The sequence below is a fragment of the Dipodomys ordii genome, unplaced genomic scaffold, assembly GCF_000151885.1.
Source record: "Dipodomys ordii isolate 6190 unplaced genomic scaffold, Dord_2.0 Scaffold98, whole genome shotgun sequence".
In the NCBI taxonomy this organism is placed as follows: Eukaryota; Metazoa; Chordata; class Mammalia; order Rodentia; family Heteromyidae; genus Dipodomys; species Dipodomys ordii.
Window position 1 is genome coordinate 5,599,456 of NW_012267314.1, and position 23,180 is coordinate 5,622,635.

Consider the following 23,180-nt stretch of genomic DNA (forward strand, 5'->3'; position numbering starts at 1 on the left):
ATGCTCATTTGTGCTTATTAGAAGCCCAAGCAACAGAAGCTCCCTTATGCACACACAACACAAAACAAGCAATTTGTGAAGAGGGGAAAGGATTCTTGCTGTTCCAAGCTGACTCTACTGTTTTCCTTGGCTAGGCAGGAGCAGGCCTAGGGGAGTAGGAGCCGTTACACTGGTGAGCCATCAGGCCTTCATAGACAGAAGCCATGTTGGAGGATGATCAACTGCCTCAAAGAAGCAGTGGGCCCCTGGATGGCATTGCTGGGGAAAAGGCAAAGGTACACTCACCCCGTAATGGGGGTGTCTGCAGGGGAAAGATGCATCCTTTGAGAATGAGGGAAGGCACTGCGACGTGGGGAGTGTTTGTGAGTAGGAGACTGGGAATAAAAAGAGGCTGATTTCATAATTCTAGGAAGAAATGAAGCAGAACGATCTCAGGTCTATAACAATATCCATGCAAAACAAAATGATGTAGACAAATGCAAAGAGCTGGTGCCTGGGTACAGTCGTAATCCTCAATGTACATATGTGGAAAAAGAAAGCTGAGGACATGGGCGGGAATGAGGCCGATGGGAGGAAATGATGGAAGGGAGACACTGCTCAAGATGCCACTCTAGGGGCTGGGGAGGTGGCTCAGTGGTAGAGTGCTTGCCTTGCATGCATGAGGCCCTGGGTTCGATTCCACAGTACCACATAAGCAAAAAGAAAAAAAGCCAGAAGTGGCGCTGTGGCTCAAGTGGTAGAGCGCTAGCCTTGAGCTGAAGAGCTGAGGGACAGTGCCCAGGCCCAGAGTTCAGGCCCCACGATCAACCAAAAAAAAAAAAATTACAAAGATACCATGCAAAGAACAGAGTATAAATTAAACACAGGACTAAATATTTTAAGTTAATTAAAAAAAAAAGACAAGGAAATGAAAGTAAAGAAAAAAATGACTTGGCTTAGGCCCTAAAGTGACACTCAGCTGAAATTCATACCATAAAAGGTCATTGATTTATTTCTGGTATTATGTAAGGTATGGCAGGAGCCATCTGTCTAGGCCTAATCATAAAATATTGTTAAGAAATATGGACTCAATCAAACACATTTCTTGTGGTACTTTAATCATCGTATGAAAACTAGTAAGAATAATAAAAATGAGAGCATTTTGCTTGACAAAGAAAAATCTAAAAATGATGGCCTCATAAATTTCTATCAAAGGCACCAGGCAGGCCAATGTTTTTAAAAAGCACCTTGACTGCAGACAAATGCAGGTGTTGGCTGATTAAGAATCTCTGAAGAATGAGTGAGTCTTTAGGTGCTATATTAAACCGAATGGCTATTTAATAGCTGAGAATCCCAAGGAAAGGTTTGGGTGGTGAGGAAAACTATTAATTTTGATACCATATGTAAGACAGGATAGATATGTTTCTTTTGCAGGTGCACCCTCAAAGAAAACAAATGTTCATTTGCTTTTTTTTAAACATGGAAATGGTATCTTAAGACTCATTTAAGGACATCAAATGAAGATTCTGAGTGGAAAATCACAGTTCAATTGATTTTATTGGGAAGTATTTCCAGTTTTGAGTCAATGCTCCTCCTGACAGATTCTTTCATGGCTAATACTGAAAGTCCTCAGGGATGCACAGCTGTCTGTCCACAGAGAGAATACCGTGGAATCATAATGTCCACAGCAAAGAGGCTCATCCTAGAGGGTTAAAGAAAGACCCAAAAGGCTGCTTAGGTTGTGTCTCAAGCTGGGTTTCACACTCTATTTACCTTAGAAGACACATGCTGAAATTCCCATTTCCCAATCTAAGCCAGGAAACCTGGATTTCTCATGTCTCCCCAAGAAATCCTGAAACTCACAGAGCAACAAAAATCTAAAACAAAAAACCACCAAAGGGCTGTGGAAGGGGAGGAGTTGTTGGTGGGAGCTGTTCCTAGGAGCGAGAAACAGTTGTTCCTCCCTCAGCCCTGTCACAGTCTGGGGCGCAAGGGTGACAGACCCCACCTGAGTCCTCCTGCCCTTAACCCTCTCCTTTCTTCACTCCCTGAAGCAGAGTGGGCCATGTGGTCCAGTCAGAGAGCCACAGACAGGAAGAGGTCTTCATGGGAAGTGGGAAAAGGGGTGGGAAGCAGTGGAGGGAGGGCTGGAGGGATTGGCCTAAGCATGCAACTTGATGAACAGACAGGATAAAGTACCTCTGTTCTAGTCCATATTTCTTGTCAAGATTGGGTCATAATATATAGCTAAATTGAAATTATTCATTAGTGTATCTCAATGCAAATCACGGGCCAAATACACATCACTCTGTTGAAAACCTGAGGTCTACAAGCTTCAGGCATTGGTGTATCTCTGTGCAAGGTGTTTGGATTCTGCAGAGGTGGAGGTAAGGCTGCAGAGCAGGTGGCTGCATCTCTGGTCATGATGTGCAAAGATCAAGGCTACTCACCGTGATGGAGGAAATGAAGACGTAGTGGAGGGAAAGAGAAGAGCCCCGGGAGAGGATGCAAGTTCTAGGTCTAAGACTTTCTGGACTAAGAGCTGCAGAATTGATGATGGGGTGTGTGGGAACAGAACCATGTTTGCACTAAACTTTGAAACCTAGACAACCCTTTACCTTGTCTTTGGACTGATGAGAAAACAAAATCAGAGCCAACTTCCCCATCCCTCTGTCCTTCCCAGTGTGACCCAATGGGAGTCAATCAGCGCCATCTACGACATTACGTAGCAAAACACTGAGCTGAGATCTGATCAACCTCTCCATCAAGCTACCTAATAAACTGGAAGGATAGGAAACAGAGCAACATATTCCATAATTCCAGAGACATGCACTCACCTAAACCCTGAATGCAGATGCTCTAGCAGAACTCATGGGTGAGTTTCTTGCAACCTAAGTTGCAACGTAAGGAGAGAAAAGAAGAGAAATTGTAATGATTCGAAGGGATTTGAGACATGCCAACAAGTACAAGGTATAGAAATGTCTTTGCCAACTGATTAAGGGAACCAAGTAATTAAGGAAATTCAAATGCTGCATGGATATCTGATGTTATTAAAGTTAGTACTGCTAGTTTTTAAAGTTGTTACAATGTTACAGTTTCACTTTCCAAATGTGCATTGCATGTATGTTTGTAGAGAAGCATATGGGTAAAATGACATAGTATCTGGGATTTGATTCCAAATAGCCCAAGGATGAGGAATGAAATCATACAAAAGGAACGAGGATTGAAATAAAACAATGTATATAGAGCCACAAACACTGTCGATTGGGCAACAGACACATTTCTTATTCAACAAAAGCCCTGTGTTCTTCAGAAAACTAAAATTTTTTGTCTCTGAGAAAACAATACTTTTTAAAAAAATGTGGCAGCTTTTCTTTTATAGAATTAACAAGTCAGAAGTTTAACTTGGCTTTACCCTGGGATCTGGATTTCATGTTAAGAACTGAAAAATCCCAAGAAAAAAGAGAAACTATTCACTATTTCAGTTCCTCCTTGCAATTTCTTATTCTCTTGTGTCCAAAATTATTCGGGACATTGACCAAAAACCATGAAACCATCTTCTGACAGCATCCAATCTATCCCAATTGGTGTCCTGGTCACCCTGATCCTTACAGGTGATCTTTAGTTCCAGTAAGGTGAGAGGAATGTAAATGCATAGTCCCAGAAGGAAGAGTGAATGTAATAAAAATACTACTCAAGCTATCCTTCCAATGGGCTAGTCAGAAGATCAGAATCAATTTCCCATGCTTGCTGTCCAACCAGTTCAGGATATTTATGCATCATCCCTGCTTAAACAACTCATTTCCAGTTGAGCCATTTCTTTAAAGATTGGTAAACCAAAGGTTCATAAAGTCATTGGCACTGTAAATCTTTCTGGCACCACTAATTCCGCCAGAAATTTCTGCACAGCCTTTGAGATGGCTATGGTTCCCTAACTGTGTAAAGGGAACGGGGCATGAATACAGAATCTCTCCATCCTTCCACACCTGCTGCATTAGAACTAGAATCCCAGTAGATTCCTACACATTACCATTTGGCGATTGATTCCTTAATTAACAGCTGAGAGGCTCTGTTGCCTGTGTCCACGCTACATTACTTAACAATACAGTTTCTTGCAAATTGCCCATCTATCAGCCATTGTTTGTGTGTGTGTGTGTGTGTGTGTGTGCGCGCGCGCGCGCGCGCTGGAAGCTGTTTCTCAGCTTTTTTGCTCAAACACTTGATCTCAGCTCTACTTCCGGCTTTTTTGATGCTTCACTCAAAGCTAGCTTTCTAACACTTGATCTCAGCTCTACTTCTGTTTTTTGTTGTTGTTGTTGTTTTTATTTGGTGCTTCCCTGGAGATAATAGTCTCATGAACGATCCTGCTTGAGCTAATTTCTAACCATGATCACCAGATCTCAGCCTTCTGACTAACTAAGATTACAGGGGTGAGTCCCTGGTACCAAACTAGCAGCTATTTTTTTTTTTTGCAACACATCTAAACACTAACTCTCCAAAGAGATCTTTTTAAGAGATTTTTTTTTAAAGTGCTCTCTTCCATGTTTATCAGAGAGTGATTCATCACAGGCTAAAAAAGAAAACACAAACTTTCAAGAGCAATCCACCACACCTGATAACTCAGGAACAGGCTCTGACTAGCCAGGAAAGCTTCTGGTTGCCCTTTCTCCTTGTAAGTAAGTTATGGAAGCCATTACCAGGCAAGGCAATGCAGATAAGTGTCGCTTCTCCTTGATCCTGTGTTCTCTTCAATTATACATGACAGGGTTATTGATCAACAACACCAAGGCCTGGAACTCTCCCCAATGTGGACTGTAACTGACTCAATGCTAACAGCTTGCTCTTCCTTTGTCTTTCCTTCTGTCCTGGGTAAGTGTCTGTCATCTGATAAGCAGCCTTGACATAAAAAAGAAGCAATCCATAAATTGCAACTTTCACTGAGGTATTTTTTTCAGTGAATAACACAAATTCAGGCCCTGCACACAAAGAGCCATGCGGGAACATTCGAATCAATATTTAAGTTAGAATCTCTGTCCTGTTTTCTTCGCCTTCTCTCGTCAAAAGCACAGAATCTGTAAAATTGACCTCAAAGACAATAAGTCAGGAGAATATATTGAAAGAGAAAATAAGTTCAGTTTTGTGCCTGATTTTTTTTTCTCTTTCACTTTTAAGCTTCTGTTTTTGATTGCACCGTTTAGAAAGAGCCATTCATCTTGAAAGCCCACATTTTCCCAAGGCCAAGTGATTGAGAAAAGAGTGACTTGGAATCCTAGAAAACAAAGCCTGAAGGAGAAAGGCAACAAGTTTGTCAATAAAACCAAAGACTAATACAGGGATAAATGAGCCTCCCAAAAGGACACAGTGGTTAGTGGTTCTGATGGACAGCAGGAAAAGATGAAGAGAGTCAGAAAACTGGATCTTAGAAGCTGTGTAGGCCATTAGGAAAAGTTCTACTGTTCCACGGCCCTGAGTCAGGGGTCTGGGTATGAAGGAGAAGCCGGTAGATGGAGTCATGAGACATGAGCTACACACTCTGAGGCTCTAAGCCTTAATGAGAGGTCTGTCTCTCAAGGAAACGTAAGTCCCATACTTTCCTTGTTTGCAATAACTAGTTAATGTCTAGGATAATCTTACCAAACAAGCAGAAAAGGTCAAAAGCTATGAACATATGACCATATAAGATGACACTAAGTGAAATGAACCCCAAGATAGGGACACAAGAGGTTTTTTTTCTTTGTTGCTGTTGTTTTGAATGTACCATGTGGGTTTTGTTGTTGTTGTTTCTTTTGTATGTTCTTCCCTCATGTCATAATCCTCGTTGTCACTGTATTTGATTCCGGTGCCCTGCGTCTTGTATATGCACTTTTCTAATTTGGGGAAGGGAAGGGAAATAACGAAATGCTGAAACAAGGATGCAGGTCAGGTTGACCCATTGTAACAATGAGATGTATAAGACACTATGTTGAAAACGAACTTTACAACTTCGGGGAGCAGTGGGGGGGGAGTTGGGGGGGTGGGGAGGGAAGGGATGGTAGGGGAAAAAAACCAAGGAGGGGGTAACAATACTCGATAGGAAATGTACTCGTTACCTTACTCATGTAACTGTAACCCCTCTGTACAGTATCTACAATAACAAAATATTTTTTTAAAAAGAGAGAGAGGTCTGGCTTCTTAGCATAGCTTGAGCTACGGGGGTTGGGGGGTAATGGCTAAGGACACATACGGTCTTGTTGTTCACTATGAGGACACTTGTGGAATTTTCCTGAAGGTGTTAGACAGGGTCAGGGAGTCTGGAGTCAGGCCAAGGAGGATTCAAAGACCCTGAGCTTACTGACCAGGGCTCTGGAGGGGGCAGATAAACCAACGCAGACATAGAAGCAATGGGCTTGAAACCATAAGCAGGCTTAGTGAACTGGAGTGAACTAGAACAGACATCAGTGCCCATTTTTGTTGGCACATGACAAGCCTCCAGGGAACCTGGATCTGTCCCCAAAGAGGAAGGAAGAAAAATGAAGGGAAATCATAAGCCCTAAGTGCTTGAGAAAAGCTGGAAGAAACAAAAGTAGTTTTCTATCACATTCAGAAATGGTTAATTCCTGCTTATTTACTGTAGAGAAAAATCTATGCTACATTTTTGTAATTCCAACCTCACACTGTTTATAAGCTTGCATATATATAAATAGAAACAAATTATGTATGATTAAAGGTGAGAGGAAGAGAAAGGAGTCCATTTACTGGTTTTGGATTGATGTTTCCAACTTTATTTAAAAAAGGTGAGCTTGTGGGTGTGACCTAAGAAACAGGTGGACTACAGTATGAAAATAAAAGAAAGATGGCTTAAATTGTCCTCTGTATCTGGAAAAGAACTGTGAAGTAAAGAAATAAAGACCAAGTAAAGTGGGTATCTATCTATGAGGCATTCAGGGTTACCTTAGGAGATGGATAGAATTCATTTCAATTGTGAAAGGTATCTATATCTCCCTAATCTAACCATATTAACTCTAGGTTCTGAGAACAGAACAAAATAATTACTAAGTAAATAAACAAATAACTTCCCCACCCAGAATAGTCCATGTCTTCACTTTTCTCCATAAGCTATGCTAGCTTTTTCTACATTTGCATAATTAAATCATCCTCAAAATACTATGTGCTATTTATCCTGTGAAAATGGAATTTGCCTATTTAGTTATTTGCACCTATCAATTTTGCTAGGATAAGAGTTCTTGAAGAGTTACTAGCTAAGAAAAGATCTTATCTGCCTCTTGAGTACTTTGATCAGAGCAGAGTAATCACTTAGAAGCCTGGCAATTTTCTAAGTGAAAATGGAGGTGGCGAGCCAGCACAGGTCTCTCAGAATTCCAAGAATGACACTGTTACACACCACTGTGAATAATGTGGGTTCTGAGAACTGTTGGTCCCCAGGGGCCTTATGAACACCACTGCACAAAGAAAACAGACAGCACCTGCTCTAAGCACCTGTAGACACCTGAATTGGAACACTAGTAGAGCCTGTTTTGACTGATAGTGAAGTTTTAGTCTTATACAAATGTAGAATGGCAAATCATTTGTAGAAAATCAAGCATGTATTTCTCAGCTGCCATCATCACCCTCACTGGTGACTAATGGCATGTCTGCAAAACAAGAAACTCTGCCCTACTTGGCTAATGAGACATTTGGGACTCTGTTGTGAGACTATTCAGGATCAGAAGCAAATATCACTGCCCAGTTACCTTCATTAGTATCCATTACTATTATTAGTGTTAAAACAACAACAGCAACAGGGCTAGGAAGGAGGCTCAGTGGTAGAGAGCTTGCCTTGCATGCATGAGGCCTTCGGTTCGATTCCTCAGCACCACATAAAACAGAAAAAGCCGGAAGTGGTGCTGTGGCTCAAGTGGTAGAGCACTAGCTTTAAACTGAAGAGTTGAAGGACAGAGCCCAGGCCCCATGACCGATAGAAAAGAAGAAGAAGAAGAAAACAACAACAACAACAACAAGAACAACAGTGCTTTTGAAATATGAAAAACTTGAATTACTTTCCATTGAATTTGAATTCCTGACAAAATAAAATTGAGAAAAAAATTAAGTATAGTGTACTTATTCTCAAGGAGAACATTATAAGGTCAATATAATTTCCAATTAAACAATATTAGAAAAATATATTCATATAGCACTTATAGCAAATTTTATAAAAGCTATTTTTATTTTTTAAAAAGAAACCTTATAAAAACTATTTTAAGGATTTAGATATTAAAAATATCGTGTGTATACATGATGAGCCTGAAAAAGCACTTACAGTCCTTAATTTTGACTGAATTATAGCTCTGAGCTATAACTCCAATGTTCAATGGTCATATGACCAAGACATCAACAGTAAATAATTAGGAGAGTAAGGGTAAACCATTCCAAATATGTCATCCTAAGGTATAACAAAGAGAATGGAACCTTAAATGGAACCATGTAAGGTTTAGATCTCTAAAAAGCAAGAATAACTCCCTCATGCCTTTTTTTAAACCATAGGCTCTTATTATACAGTATTTTCTTTTTATGTTTTATACTTTATTTTATATTTGTATATAGTTTATATATATTTCTATATTTTGTTTTGTATTTTTATTTTATTTTAAAACTAATTTTAAATACAAAATAAGTTAATGATTAAAATGACAGAATTTCATCTCTCATTAGTAGTTTTGAATTATTACATATGTATATGGCTGTATATTAATGTATAAATCTGAACAATGGAACATTTTGGTGTTACTCACATAGCCATAATTCAGATTATTCATGCCCAAACAGTTAAGAATGAAATTTGATATTTATAATTGAAATATAAAATTAAGAAACCGTATGTTCAAAGTCCTTATATGTAATCAAATGGCATAAGAAAATTAAACACAATAAGTAAAATTAAAAAATGACTGAATTTCTCATATACTAAAATAAAATGTATAACACCACATGGCCAGACTGTACAGTGAAGGTATGGCTCAAGTGGTGGGGAGGACAGCCTTTAGTGGAAAAGTGAGGGGATAACACCTAAGCCCCCAGGGCAAGCCGCAGTACCAGCACTAATAATAATAATAATGATAAAACAAATGTCCAGACTGTGAAATGCAAATGATTCTTTTCCTTGGAAACATTACTAATATCCTTACCAAATAGTTCTTTAGGCGTTTAAGTGGATGCAACATTATTCTTAAAAAGTACCTAGTAAAATTAGTAACAAAATTGCTAAGGTTAAAACCAACTTTCCCTATGACCTGACATGAGCCAAATATACAACACATGATCTCATTGAAATATTTACCTAAAATGTCTTGGCAGATATGAACAATTGTTAAAATAAATATTTGCAACTATTAGTAAATTCAAATGAGGACCTTGCACAACACAATACGTCAATTAGTAGCATTGGGAAATATAAACAGATTCATGGATCATAAAATCCCTCCCTTCCTTCCTTCCTTCTTTTCTTCCTTCCTTCTTTTCTTCCTTCCTTCTTTTCTTCCTTCCTTCCTTTTGTGACAGAACTGGGTCTTGAACTTAGAGCCTTGAACTCTTACTTGGCTTTTTAGATTTTTTTAAAATTGTTTTTGTGTCTGTCCTGGGGCTTGAACTCAGGGTCTGGGCTCTGTCCCTGAGCTTATTTTGCTCAAGGCTCAAGCTTAGTGCTCTACCGCCTGAGCCACAGCTCCACTTCTGGCTTTTTCCATAGTTTTGTGGGTTTTCCTGCCCAGGCTGGCGTGAACAATGATCCTCAGATTTCATCCTCTTGAGTAGCCAGAATTACAGGTATGAGCCACCAGTGTCCAGTAATTGGCCCATTTCCGTGGCATTTTTCTTAAACTCTTACTTAGCTTTTATGCTCATGGCCCAAGGTATTATACCACTTGAGTCCCATCTCCAATTCTGGCTTTTTGCAAGTTAACTGGAGATAAAGAGTCTCTCAGATTTGTGCTAGTTTCAATCCACCATGCTCAGATCTCAGCTCTGTCTCCTGAGTATCCAGGGCTACAGGGTAAGCCTCCAGTGCCCAGCATAAAGTTCTTAGCATATTTCCATTCTAGGGCTTTGTGCTTGCTGGAAAATTGCAGAGGATACTAATTCAGTATTTCTATACCTTGCAAGAGGCACTAAACGAAGGGCAAGAGCTAATTTAAAAACAAGGCTCAAGTTGTAAGGAATACCTCACTTAAAACACACACACACACACACACACACACACTCACACAAAACTTCACCTTTAAGAAGTCCTTGAAATGAAGTGATTCTCTTTTATCATTTAATTGCTCATAGAACATTACATGGTATTGATTATCCTAGAGATAAAGACCTAAGTCAGCCAAGCTCCTTTCTGATGGACCTCAAAGAATTCATTTAAAGGCCACTTTCCTCCTTGAGCTCTGGTATCTTCACAACTATGTTTCCCAAGACCTTATTGTATTTAGTATATACATACATATACCTAGAATGATACGACCTTCATAGAGTATTCATCAAACTGCGATTTGTGATATACTATTCCCCGTCTTACTGTTGGGATTTTTCAATGAATAATTGCTTTTGATTTTATTTGAATAATTGGGATTCAAAAAGATATTTAAAATGGCATCAAGTCCACAGTGAATACAAATGAAATATGAATCTTACCAGGCATTAAAAATTTTCTATTATACTTCTACAATCCCCACATTAAAGGAGTTCTTTGTTGTGTGACATTTCCTGTACTTATCTATGCTATAAAAATCACATGTAATGTTTAGTCTTTAAGAAAAGGCCTACTCAAATGTAATAGTATATCCCATTTTTTCAAAGCCTACAGTAGCATGAGTATGTCTCTCAGATAAGCGCTTCATTCAAAATATAATGGATTATATTATCAAAACCCAAAGTCAATTTCACTGTTTGTGAAAGAAGTCTCTTGTTTTGTTTCACTATAATAAGATATATTCATGACTCTTACTCTGATTCCAATCATTTTAAATGGCACCATGGAAGGCCTATGCTACGGACTGAATGTGCCTCTAACAATAAGATCTTGAAACTTAATGGCCAAGGAAGAAAGCATTAAGAGGTGGAGCCTTCCAGAGGTAATTAGGCCAGGAGGCTCCCCCCCTCATGAATGGGATAACTAACCACCCTTAATAAACAGACTTAGGAGTTTGGCCTCTTGCCTTCCCACATTCCACTATGTGTGCACACAGTTCTCTCCAGAAAAAAATCAGCTAGCTCTCACCCGTAATTGAACCTGCAACATCCTGATCTTAAACTTCCTAGCCCTTAGAATTGTGAGAAATAAACCTCTATTCTTTAGAAATGTCCTAATCTTATAGTAGCACAAAACTGATGAAGCCAGCTCATGAAACTCAAAACTCTGCTTATTATTCCAACTCAAAAGCTCTCTTTCTATTTGCAAACACTCAGGCACGCATGCCAGGCGTACTTGCCATGCCACAACAACAGCCCACCCAACACTCATTAATCTTGAATAGACTACACCACCAGCATTATAGATGGTTTCTTTCAATTAATCCTCTCAACAACTCTATCGTGTAGCATCCTTTGTCTCTATTACACGCAGAAGGAAACTGAGAATAATGGGTATTCAGAAATCGTCACCAACTCACACAGCAAGAGGCAGAAGCTTAAACCAAAGTTCCCTAAAGCTCGGAAGCTGGGCTGTCACTATTATATTACCATTGAAATCATGCAAAGAAAAAAATCTGTCCTGGGATACTATTGTGTCATTCTAAGAAAATCTGTCCTGGGTGACCATTGTGTTTCTCAGTGCACACTGAAATCAAACAAACGTCTACTAGGTAACCTGTATACCCTGTCTAGGAAGCAGACAAACGCCAAGTCTAGATCAGTTTTATTTCTGTCTAGTCTGATAGGTTTATTCAAGATGTAGTTAAATTGTACTGCAGAACCACATTCTAAATCAAAGGACCTGAAATTCTCATAAATTCAAGTCTGTACATTGCTTGGAATGCCTTGATCCATCACCTCAGTGGCAAATTCTTTGTAGCCAGGGGAAAAGAGGCACCAGGTTTTGAGAAGAAAGGGAGTGACAGAAGAGGCATGAGGATGGACGCGGGGAGAGAAGCCGGGTACCCCTGGCACACGCCTATAATTCTAGTCACTCAGGAGGCTGAGATCTGAGGATCACGATTCAAAGCCAGCCTGGGCAGAAAAACCCACGAGATGATTATCTCCAATAAACAACTCGGAAAAAAGCCAGAAGTGGTACTGTGGTTCAAGTGGTGGAGCTCTAGCCTTGAGCACAAAGAAGCTCAGGGACAGCACCCAGGCCCAGAGTTCAAGCCTCAAGACAAGCAAAAAACAAAAAGGGGGTGGGGAGAGTCAAGGGGAAATGTAATTGTGACTGGAATGTATAAGTCTCTCCAGATACCTCTGGGGATTAGTGGCCTCCACAATCCTTCTAACTAGCCATGCATGGTGAGTTCACACTCAACACTCATTTTGGATATCCTCTGACTGCCAGAGGACAGTAAGCATGTAACTGTTAATCCACAAAGAGTTGCTTAAAATGTGTCCCATGTCCTCTATGGAACATAGTTTGAAAAATAAAAATATTCACATACAGGTAATTGTGATATATAATGATGTGTGCCAGCGACTATTATAAGAGATTATTGTAAGATCTTAAGTGCTCTTTTTAGTGCCTTTGCAATTTTTGCATATCTGATCAGTAACAGGAACTCAAAGTTACAGTCTCCAAGAAGGAGGAACCCTAAGGTCATCTATTCCTCAAGGTAGCTACAATAGCTGGGAAAACCACACTCAAAGTACAGCCCATTTGTCTTTAGCTGTCTCCCACTCTTGCCTGACAATTACCATATTTCTCTTAGTCCTAAATAGCTAATGCCATTAGTAAATGGTTTCTAATTTCTATTTACTGGGGACAAAGGGAGAGCCTAGATGTGACAAAGTCTAAATGGTTTCTAGATGCCCTGGGCCTTTGGGAAAGAAAAGCTACTATTCCCTTCTTGTACTCTCTCACTATTGGAGCTAGAACTATGCTAAAGTTCAAGGTCAAAAAGAGCTGGTGGCTCATGCCTATAATCCTAGCTACTCAGGAGACTGAGGACTGTGGTTCAAAGCCAGCTCGGGCAGGAAAGTCTGTGAGGTTCTTACCTCCAATTGATCACCAGAAAACCAGAAGTGGTGCTGTGACTCAAAGTCATAGAACACTATCTCTGAGCAAAAGAGCTCAAGGACAACACTCAGGCACTCAGGCACTGAGTTCAAGACCCGCAACTGACCAAACAAAACCCATAAAACTGCAAAAAAAACAAAAACAAAAAAACCCACAAGCAAACAAGAGAAAGCACAGGGTCAGAAGAAGTTGGAAAAGACTTGTGAGGGAAGCCACTCTGTGTGCCTTTCATTAAGTTTTGGACTTTAGGAGCTAATGAGTTCTGTAAGCCTGAGCACCACAGAGTCAGAGTAGTGGCTTCACTGAGTTCATTTTCACAGTGTATCCTCAGGGACTTTGAGAAAAAAAGAGGACTCAGAGATTTGGAAAAGAGGCATGCATCCCCACCTTCACCCATCCAATGACAGAGCCAACACCTTAGAGCTCCCCAAGCATTTCCACAGACATTGGTTGTTTTCTTCTTTTTCATAAAAAAACAGTGTGAGTGGGATGAATACAGGAAAATAACTACTTCCCATTTTATACATATGGAAAACTCAGAAACAGTAGCTGGCTTTGCTAAGTCAAAATCAGTAAGGAGGTGGGGATGTAGCACAGAGGTAAGACATTAGATTAGCACGTGGATGACCTTGGGCTCAATTCCCAGTACCACCAAATTCACCAGCAACAATTATTGGTGGGAGACGGGCTGCACCAGAATCTTCATACTCCTAGATCACATGATTAGCTTCTAGCTCAGAAGGTGCAGGATTTAAACAAAGCTTGCAGAACTGGGTAATTAAAAGCATTAATAATTACTAAACTGTAAGCAAGAGCCAATAATGATACTCAGTAATTAATACTTATACTAATAATTACTAAATGTATTGAGTAAACAGAATGGTCATATTTTCTATTATGGGTAAAATTTTAAATGATCCTATGTGTTGTGTTTTGGTTTGGTTTTTGGTCAGTAGGGGGGCTTGATCTCAGGGCCCGGGTGCTGTCCCTGAGCTCTTTGGCTCAAGGCTAGTGCTCTAGCACTTGAGCCATAGCTCCAATTCTGGTTTTCTGGTGGTTAATTGTAGATGAGAGTCTCACAGAATTTCCTGCCTGGGCTGGCTTTGAACTGCTATCCTCAGATCTCAGCCTCCTCAGTAGCTAGGATTAGTCTGAGCCACCAGCACCCCAGCCCTGATCCTGTTAGATTTAAGAGTATTAACTCTGTGACATTAGACTATCCCTCCAAATACCCATGTTCTCTACCTAATCCATTGTGGATTTGTCACTGATGGCTATGCAGTCACTTTTATGGGGACTGATTTATAGGTTCTGGCCTGCACTGTCACTTGCACAAATGAAGTCCAGCGATTTATTAGCCCATAAGAAGTAGAACAGCTTTTATCTTTGACATGCTTAAGATTTGAGGCGCACTGAGTGTATTTAATTTGGGACTGGAGATGTATTCAAAGACTTGCTGAAGAGGGCTATGTTTACCTCAAACATACTCATTCTGATATTATTTTCTTTGATCATTTTATCTTTACAGATAAAAATGGTAATCAATTTAGTCTTCTACTTTCCACAAGAATTCTAGTTCTTTCTTGAACATTCTCCACTTCAATGATACTTCTTTTGGTCTTTGTTGACTAAAACGGTGTATGGTGTCTCAGATGTAGATAAATCACAGTTCGCAAGGGACACAGTTGCATGAGTGAGAAAGAAACTGGTCCCGACGGGAGGAAGTGAGAAAGTCCAGTGAGCAACGGCAGTGACTCAGCTCCTAATGCGCACAGAGGCACGGAGGAGATGCCACAATTAAACAAGAGTCTATGGGTAAATTGGAGATCATAGAAAAGTATGGAAATACGTTTATACGCAAGACAATGGTTTGTTATAAAGAAAAGACAAAGCTGAGCAGGGAAGAAAACAGATTCACCATGTTCCAGATCCTTCTGTGTCTGACTTAAGACTCAACAATAAAAACACTGGATTGTAGGTTAGCCCAATAATGTCCACACAGCTTAGGGGGCTGGGGCATGAGCAGCGTGCCTGGGTTCAGTGGTGGGGAGTGTGCAGCAGTGAAAGAGCTAATCTTTCTATTCTGTGGAAGATGGCAACAAACCTTGCCTAAAGCTGTGTCAAATCAGGAACTGGCAACACTGGTGAGATATCCAGGGACGTGAGGGTCTACACTAAGGAAATGGGTTGAAGAGTTGAAGTTACAACTTCAGAAGAGTGGGAAGTAATATCCAAGGTATGGAGATGCCACTGTTTTCCCGACAAGTCAGGAGTCATTTAATTCTTTAGCATCTGGGCATGATGCATATGCATAATTTTCATCAGGTTTAAAGGGATTGGCAAAATAGTTGAAACAAATGATACCAAATGCTTCAGTATTCTTAATATGCTATAAATATGCTGAAATTTGTTCTACTTAGCTTCTCCTGCCAGGTCAATATTGTTTTTTTTTCCCTCTAACTCCCAAATTAAAAGAATCATCTTAAAGGCAAGGAAGAAAGAAATAAAGCCACCAAAAAAAAAAAAAAACCATTAGGTAGTTGTCGTGGGAGCTCCAAAGAGGATTAAGTTGCTACAATCTGGAAAACTCCAAGGTAACTGTAACTCTGCCCAGGAATGGTGGCATGGATTTCTCTTAATTTACTGAAACAATTTCTTAATTAAATATACTTTTCAACAACAGTGTGCAATTTTAAACTGTCATGCTTCGTTTAGAGCTCCAGGTTTCTGCTCCTTCTGTGTTTTTGTTCAAGGAAGCCCAACTCTGACAACCAGTTAAGCCCCTGATCATGACTGGGGCTAGTTTGGAAAGATTTGGAGAATATCACGATGGTAAGCGTCCCTTTGGGAATGGGGTGGAGAAGATAATTAGAGTGATTACATAAACCATGTATTTGAAAACTTGTGGCTTTGCAGAATTTTTTTAAATGAATAAAAAGTAATGTAGGAGATGTGTTTAAAAGCACTTAACGTTTGTTGAGGAAGAAGTGGATTTATTGTGTCTTCCCTTGGAAAGAGGGGACACATTACGTGCTCATAAATTTGCTAAATTTAGACACTTGGATGCAGATCACCATTGAAAGCTGAAATCTCAGGAGGCAGCTTAGTGGGGCAAAATACTTCCATGTTTAAGAGCCAGGAGGAGTGTGAAGGAGGGGTGGAGCAGGAAGCCTTTGACCTTGGGGAAGAAAGGAACTCTGGCTTGTAGGCCATCTGCGTCCCTCTCACAGATCACTTTCCTTTCTCAGCTATCATCACCAAGTATGGAGCAGCATACTTTGGACTCTTAGCTCTTATAATTTTTAAAAAATGAGATGCATTGTATACTCACAACTGACATGATGATGGAAAACTCCTTATACAACTACTTTGAAAATTTTATTTTTTTGGTTGTGAGGCTTGAATTCAAGGCCTGTGCAGTGTCTCTGAGTTCTTTTGCACTTTTGCTCAAGGCTAGCACTTGACCACTTGGAGCCACCACAGCTCTACCTCCAGTTTGCTAGTGGTTAATTTGAGATAAGAGTCTGATCCTCAGATCTCAGTCTCCTGAGTAGCTAGGATTACAGGCATTTGCCACCAGTGTCTGGCTACTTTGAAATTTTTGGTATATAAAAAAGAATAAAGTATTCAAGTCATTCTTTTTCCCACTATTTGCAATGATCAAGAGTGAAAGAGAGCAAGGATGACCTCGGCCAAGGTCATCCAAGCTCATCAGGACTCCTTCAAGGTCATGGTCATCAGACCAAAACTGATTCCTAACTCCCAGCCTCACCCTGTCTTGCTAGTTCATTCTTTCTCTAAACCTAGTATAGCAGTCATTAAGTACAAACCAAGTAGAATCAATTCTTCCATAAAATGAAAAGCAGCTAGACTTTTGTAGAATGTGTGTGTGTGTGTGTGTGTGTGTGTGTGTGTGTGTGTGTGTGTGTGTGGTTTGGGTAAAACTTTGGATAAAATCAAGTTTGGACCCAGGGGACAATAAATGCCTAAGGAAAAACAAAATGACAAAGGATTGTAGGCAGTATTTTGTGCTGTACTAGCTCAAATGAAGGGGAAAAAAGGTACAAAAACCCATGATATTCAAACTCTCTTACAAGTTAAGAGATTGGCTGCTATATGCCAATTAGCATGCCAATTGCTTTGAAAGGTCCAAAGAAAATAAGGCAGAGGTACGAGGGTTAGCAGCAGGATTCACTCCAAGTTACAGTAAGTTGAGCTATCAGAGTCTGAAAATGGCTTTATAAAGGAGGTCCTAATAGTACTAAGGATGCACTGATGGCAGCTAAGTGCTATCTCACTGGGGATGGAGAAGGGTAATCACTATCCTCATGTAGGAACAGAAAATGGCAGCTCAAAGAGATAGCACTTATTATACTAGCAACTAGGGTAACTATTCACACAGCCAGGACTTGAGCTGAAGTCTGACTCCAATCTCCAAGCTCCTCCTCTCCCTAGGCACCAAGAATGAATATCCAAGTCAGGATAGTGTAGATATTCTAGAGAGTTAACATGGTAATATCTTACATCTACGGGGTTGGCGCATTAAGCACATCAGGTGGGCATTTCTTTAGTCTTACAAATAACTCAGGTGTGTCAACTTCTGTAACTTTAAAAATAATCATAAGGTTAATTTTCATTGTTTGGCCTTAGGTAAAAATAAGAAGGTATCATACATTCATTTCTTGAGAATGCCAGTTGTTTGTGTTTCACAAGACATGTACATCACAAATGGACCTCGGATGTTATTTATGGTAGACTGAGAAGCTAGGAGACCAGGAGTGCTCCCTGTCAGCAGCCATGGCCTCAGGAAGCTGCTAGACAGGGAGGGTCCTATGCGACCCAATTCCAGGTCAGGGGTTTATTTGTTTTTTGTTTTTGTTTTTTTCAGATACTCACAGAGAAGATGGAGGGCTACATCCATATCCTTGCAAAAATAATACCTTTGAAGATTTGGAGAAGTAGAAATAAGAAAATCATTATTCTCTTGAATCTGAGCCCTACTCTTCCAAGTAACAAATGGTTCTGATCAAAGCCGACTGTGTGAGTATAAAATCCAGTAATCCTGCCCTCAGGAAAAGGGATGGCTGTATGGAGAAGCCTCCCGTTGACTGATGCTTGGCCCAGCAACATGAAAGTAATTGTCTCTCGGTGCCTTCCATAAGTAATTGAGCCAGTCTGATAAAGAGATACCTAGGTTTTCCTCTTTAGATGCAAACCAAGAATTGCAAACCCTTGTTTCTTTCCTACAGAATATTTTTTTAAAACCTTTTAATGAAGTCATCAAACTTAAAGGAGTTATTGAAAGGGAAATTAACAAAACTGAAGCAAAATGCAATAGTTCTTGGTGATTTGGGATTATGTTTGTTAAATGTTAGAGTGACAAGCCTATTTTAGAAAGCAAGATTTAGTTGGCGAAAGGCAATGGGCTTAAGTTACTGGTTCATTGTGTTTCTCTTAAGCCAATGGTCACTGAAGTCCTTTTCAGACAAAAATATGATGCAATGATTTCTCTGTATATAAAGTAATGATATAAACAGCAGAAATGAATTTCAGATAGAAGAAACTGGAGAGAATGCTGGGGATAATTATACAGCTATAGACAGAAAAAGTATGAGGAAAAGTAAAAAAAAAAAGGGGGGATAGGAAAAGAGCATTGAATGTTGCAAAAACAAACAAAAGAAAAAGCACTTACATTATCCCAATGAAAGGCTTCTAAGGATGGTCTCGTTATTTTTATTAAATCAAACCATATCTGCCAAGTGGACTTGACAATCAATGCTGTCATGGCAACTGAAGACAACAAACATAATCACTTGTACAACTTTCCCTAGGGATGCTATAATGAACTACCACAAATTGAATGGCTTCACCCAATAAAAATGTATGCTCTTATGTATGCAGAATACAGAAGTCTGAATCAAGAAGTGCATGGGTTTTGCTATTTCTTTGCTACTTCTTGACAAAGAGCACCTACTCCAGCCTTCAATCTAGTCTCCAATGGTGGCAAATCAGCCTGGATTTTTATGGCAACATAAGAGCATTCTCTTTGTGTGTTTAAGCCCTTGTGTCCAATGGGCTATTGTGTGTGTGTGTGTGTGTGTGTGTGTGTGTCTGTCTGTCTGTCTGTCTGTCTGTCTGTGAGATACTATATTTAGGGCCCACCCTATTCCAATATGGCCCCATCTTAACTTTATTCTGTGAGCTAACAGCCTCTTTCCCAAACAGATTATATTCACAGGCTCTGAGGGTAGGTTTAACATAACTTTGTGGGAGGAGGGCACAATTTCGGTGGAGCAAAATATTCAAAGGTGCCCTTGTGCATAACCATTCCTCTCTAGTCTCCAGAATTTTTCCTGTTCAGCAATCATCACATGAACATGGTCGTCATTTACTAATATCTCCTTTTTCTTTTCTAGTAAAGTTAAGCTTCTCAAAAATAGTTCTCATCTTTTATTTCCCATCTACAGCTCATTAACCCCAGCAGTAAGGATTATCCATCCCTCTCTCCTCCCTTCTAGACTCTGCCCTGGTTAGTTCCTCATGCTTGGCCTTCAGGACTCTCCCTGAATAGACATCAGGTGGACTTCCAGGGTTTGCCTTATTTCAGCACCTGGCAGCCTACCTAGGGCACTGGAGGGTCCTGTTTGCCAGCCTATCCCCTGCCCTTGACTTTAAACTCCCCAAGGGAAAGATCTTGTCTTCTGCAGCCTTTATGGCCTCAGCACCTAGTAAGGTCCAACACAGCCTAGTGCACAGAAATGTTTTTAACCAAATGAACAGTTATCTGCACTGAGTCATGTAGACTGAGGAAGTAACCAAGCAGGAAATAAACCATGTACTCTGAGTCTTGACTCCATTCAACTTTATGAAGCAACTAGGTGATAAACTGATAATTTCACTATTATTCTATCAGTAAAAGGAAGTTATCTTCAACTTTCTGTATCTTCCTGGTCCCTTGGACAAAGCAGGCACCCAACCATCAATTGCTAAAGGGAAATTAGTTTCTAGGGAATGGATAGAAAGGAGTAAGAATTACACAGCAACCATTCACACTGCCATACATGGTTAGGTGCCGTAGAAATACAGGAAATGTACTCACTACCTTACTCATGTAACTGTAACCCCTCTGTATAGTATCTTTACAATAAAAATATATATTAAAAAAGAAATATTACCTTAATGCTATCACTTTTCATTCATTTACAGATTGATAGTACTGAATTGTAAGCCTTCGAATGAGCCCTATTTTCTTTTTCTCTTTCTTTTTGTCAGTATTGGGGTTTCAATTCAGGGCCTCACATGTCCAGGGAGGTGTTCTACTAATTGAGCCACTTATTGAGTCCTGTTCAGTTTACTTATATTTCAAATGAGCCATTACATTCTTTCCCTGGGACAACTTCAGATCTCAAGCCTCCTACTTGTGGTGTCCTGAGGAGCTGAGACCATAGGTACACACAACCACCACTCAGTTTTTTGATTGAGAGATGGTGGGGGGGTCTTACTAAAGTTTTTGCCTGGGGTTGGCCTTGAATCTTTTTTGGGGGGGGGTCCAGTTGTGGGGCCTGAACTCTGGGCCTGGGCGCTGTCCCTCAGCTCTTCAGCTCAAGGCTAGCACTCTACCACTTGAGCCAGGCAAGCACTCTATCTCTGAGCCACCTTCCCAGCCCCCGGCCTTGAATCTTGATCCTACCAATCACTGCCTGCTTAGTAGCTGAGATGAAAGGGTCTCCTCACATAGTCTTCTAATACACTCATTTTAAGATAAATTTTAAATGCTAGTACTACCTAGCATCTTACTTTATATTCAGAGATAGTAGGTATTATTTTATATTAAAAGTGCATTTGTATGTAAAGGTAGACATTAGCAACATATCTTAGCCTTCAGTATACAGTCAGGATCCACTAGGCCCCATTTTATATCTTTTTGAATGGCTCTAATTAGTTTATGAATTCATATTTCATAACTTTACTTACTCAGATCTTTCCTAAAGAGCAACAAAAAATATACTTTTTTGAAATGAAGAGAATAATTCCTACCTTGCAATACCATACAGGGCAACTAAACCTCTGTGAAAAAAAATCTAAGAGTCATTGTAAGAGCTTAATGTTTTTATTCTTTCTATTTTTAACACAGTGCTATTTCATTACCCAGGGAATAATAAGTACCCATTCATTATGTGCCAGTTATTCTCTAACATTTTTAAAAGACTGAAATAGTAGGAAAATGGAAGAATGACAGAACATTAAGATACAGCCATCCCATAGGATGGTCACTGGTGATCAGAATCTTCTATTCTATGTCATCTGATACAATAGAAACTAGCCAAATATGTTACCAAACAACTTGAAAGATGTTATCAAATATGTTGTCAAACAACCTAGTGTAACTAAGAATGAGTTTTTTTTTATTTCTTATTTCAACTAATTTAGTTCTAAATATCTACATGATCCTTTTATGGTGCTAAATAATTTAAGCCTATGAAAATGATTGATTACTGAAATAAACTGCTACCTTATAACACTCTTCAAATTTTTTTTATTGCACTACCCAAATTACTGCATCATTTATCTTTCCAGAAGATTAAAAATAATCAAGAAATGAAGGCAGGAAACGCTATCGTTATCTTATCGGTTTTCTTTCTGTTGTTTCCCCACCCCCACCCCACCCCAGGCTTGGTCTCAAACCCAGGGCCTCATGCATGACAGGCAATTTCTCTTCCAGTGAACTACAGCCAAGGCCCTTTTGTAGTTTGTTTTTACTTACATTGAATGGAGTGTTTATTTTCTTGTCATTCCCACTTCAAGTGACAAAGAGAAGAAAACTTATCTGATGGGCAAGAAGAGAAAGAGAGGGACAGGGAAGAGGAGAGGGAGAGGGAGGGAGAGGAAGAAGATGAACTTGATCATGGATGTAAAACCTTGAGCTGCGAATCTTCACATGGTGACACCTAGATCAATTGTCATGCCAAGGCTTTACCTTATGAACTGACATTTTGTGACAAGGATTTGTTTGCTTTGCTTTGCTAAATGAATATGGGACAGTATTCTTCCACCTTCTGAGATGTATGGACACTAGATTTACTTTCCATGTAGTTTTTAAATAGAAAAACTGCGAAAGCTAGGTATGTCTACAAAGATGACTGGAAAACAACAACAATAAGAACAACAACAAAACAGAATTTGGAGATAAAAGAATTTATTTAAAGCTAGAAATACTCATTGGACCCAAATGGTAAATGGCGATGAGTATGTTTTTCTGGACAACTGAGGCCATATATGTGTGTGTCCTAATCAATATATCAAGTTCTTATTTAAAAGTATGAAACTCCACAAGTCAGGTAATTATTTTTTGGTATTTCTGCCTGTTTGTTATCTTGAAATGGTTAAAAGCACAGTCCCAGAAGCTACACAGCATTGGGCTGGAATCTCAAGTTCAATACTTAGTGTGTGACCTTAGGCAAATGACTCAGCCACCAGAAGATCCAGGTCCCTCAGCTGTAAAAGAAGGATTTAAAAACCACTTGCTCTTTCACAAGGATGCACAGAGAGTAAAAATTTCCATGCACAGTGCTTAGTACAGTTGCTTGGCACGTGGGAAAAGCTATCCATCAGCTATGGATAGTGTTTTCATTATCCTTGAGTGGCTTAGAACAGCTCTCCTTACTTATCAGATTTAGGAAGCCAACACAGAGGAAATGATAGCTGTATCCATTTATTATCCCCAGAATGGCTGGGGATAATAATCACATCCCAGGTACAGCAAAGCTGAAGTAGGAAACCAAGTAAGCTGCTCAGAAGACTGCAGATACCACTGCCTTTAAAAACTCAACTTTATCTTCTCCTATACTAGGAAATTGCCCCCCGCCCCCCGCAATTTTCTGATTAAGCAGGCATTACTTTCATGTTAAGGGTAAACATCTCCTGATATCCAACAACCCTGAGAAAAGACTTACTTTACCTTCCAGAATTTCTCATTACAAATGTACACATAGGCATATCATTTGACAAAAAGTGC

The 23,180-nt window shown here is 39.7% G+C and overlaps 1 protein-coding gene across 1 annotated transcript in view; it reads right to left on the reverse strand.

Moving 5' to 3' along the window:
* The window catches only part of Ust (uronyl-2-sulfotransferase), a 238,928-nt gene that overhangs the window by 122,817 nt on the left and 92,931 nt on the right, over positions 1-23,180 (reverse strand). The window lies entirely within an intron of this gene.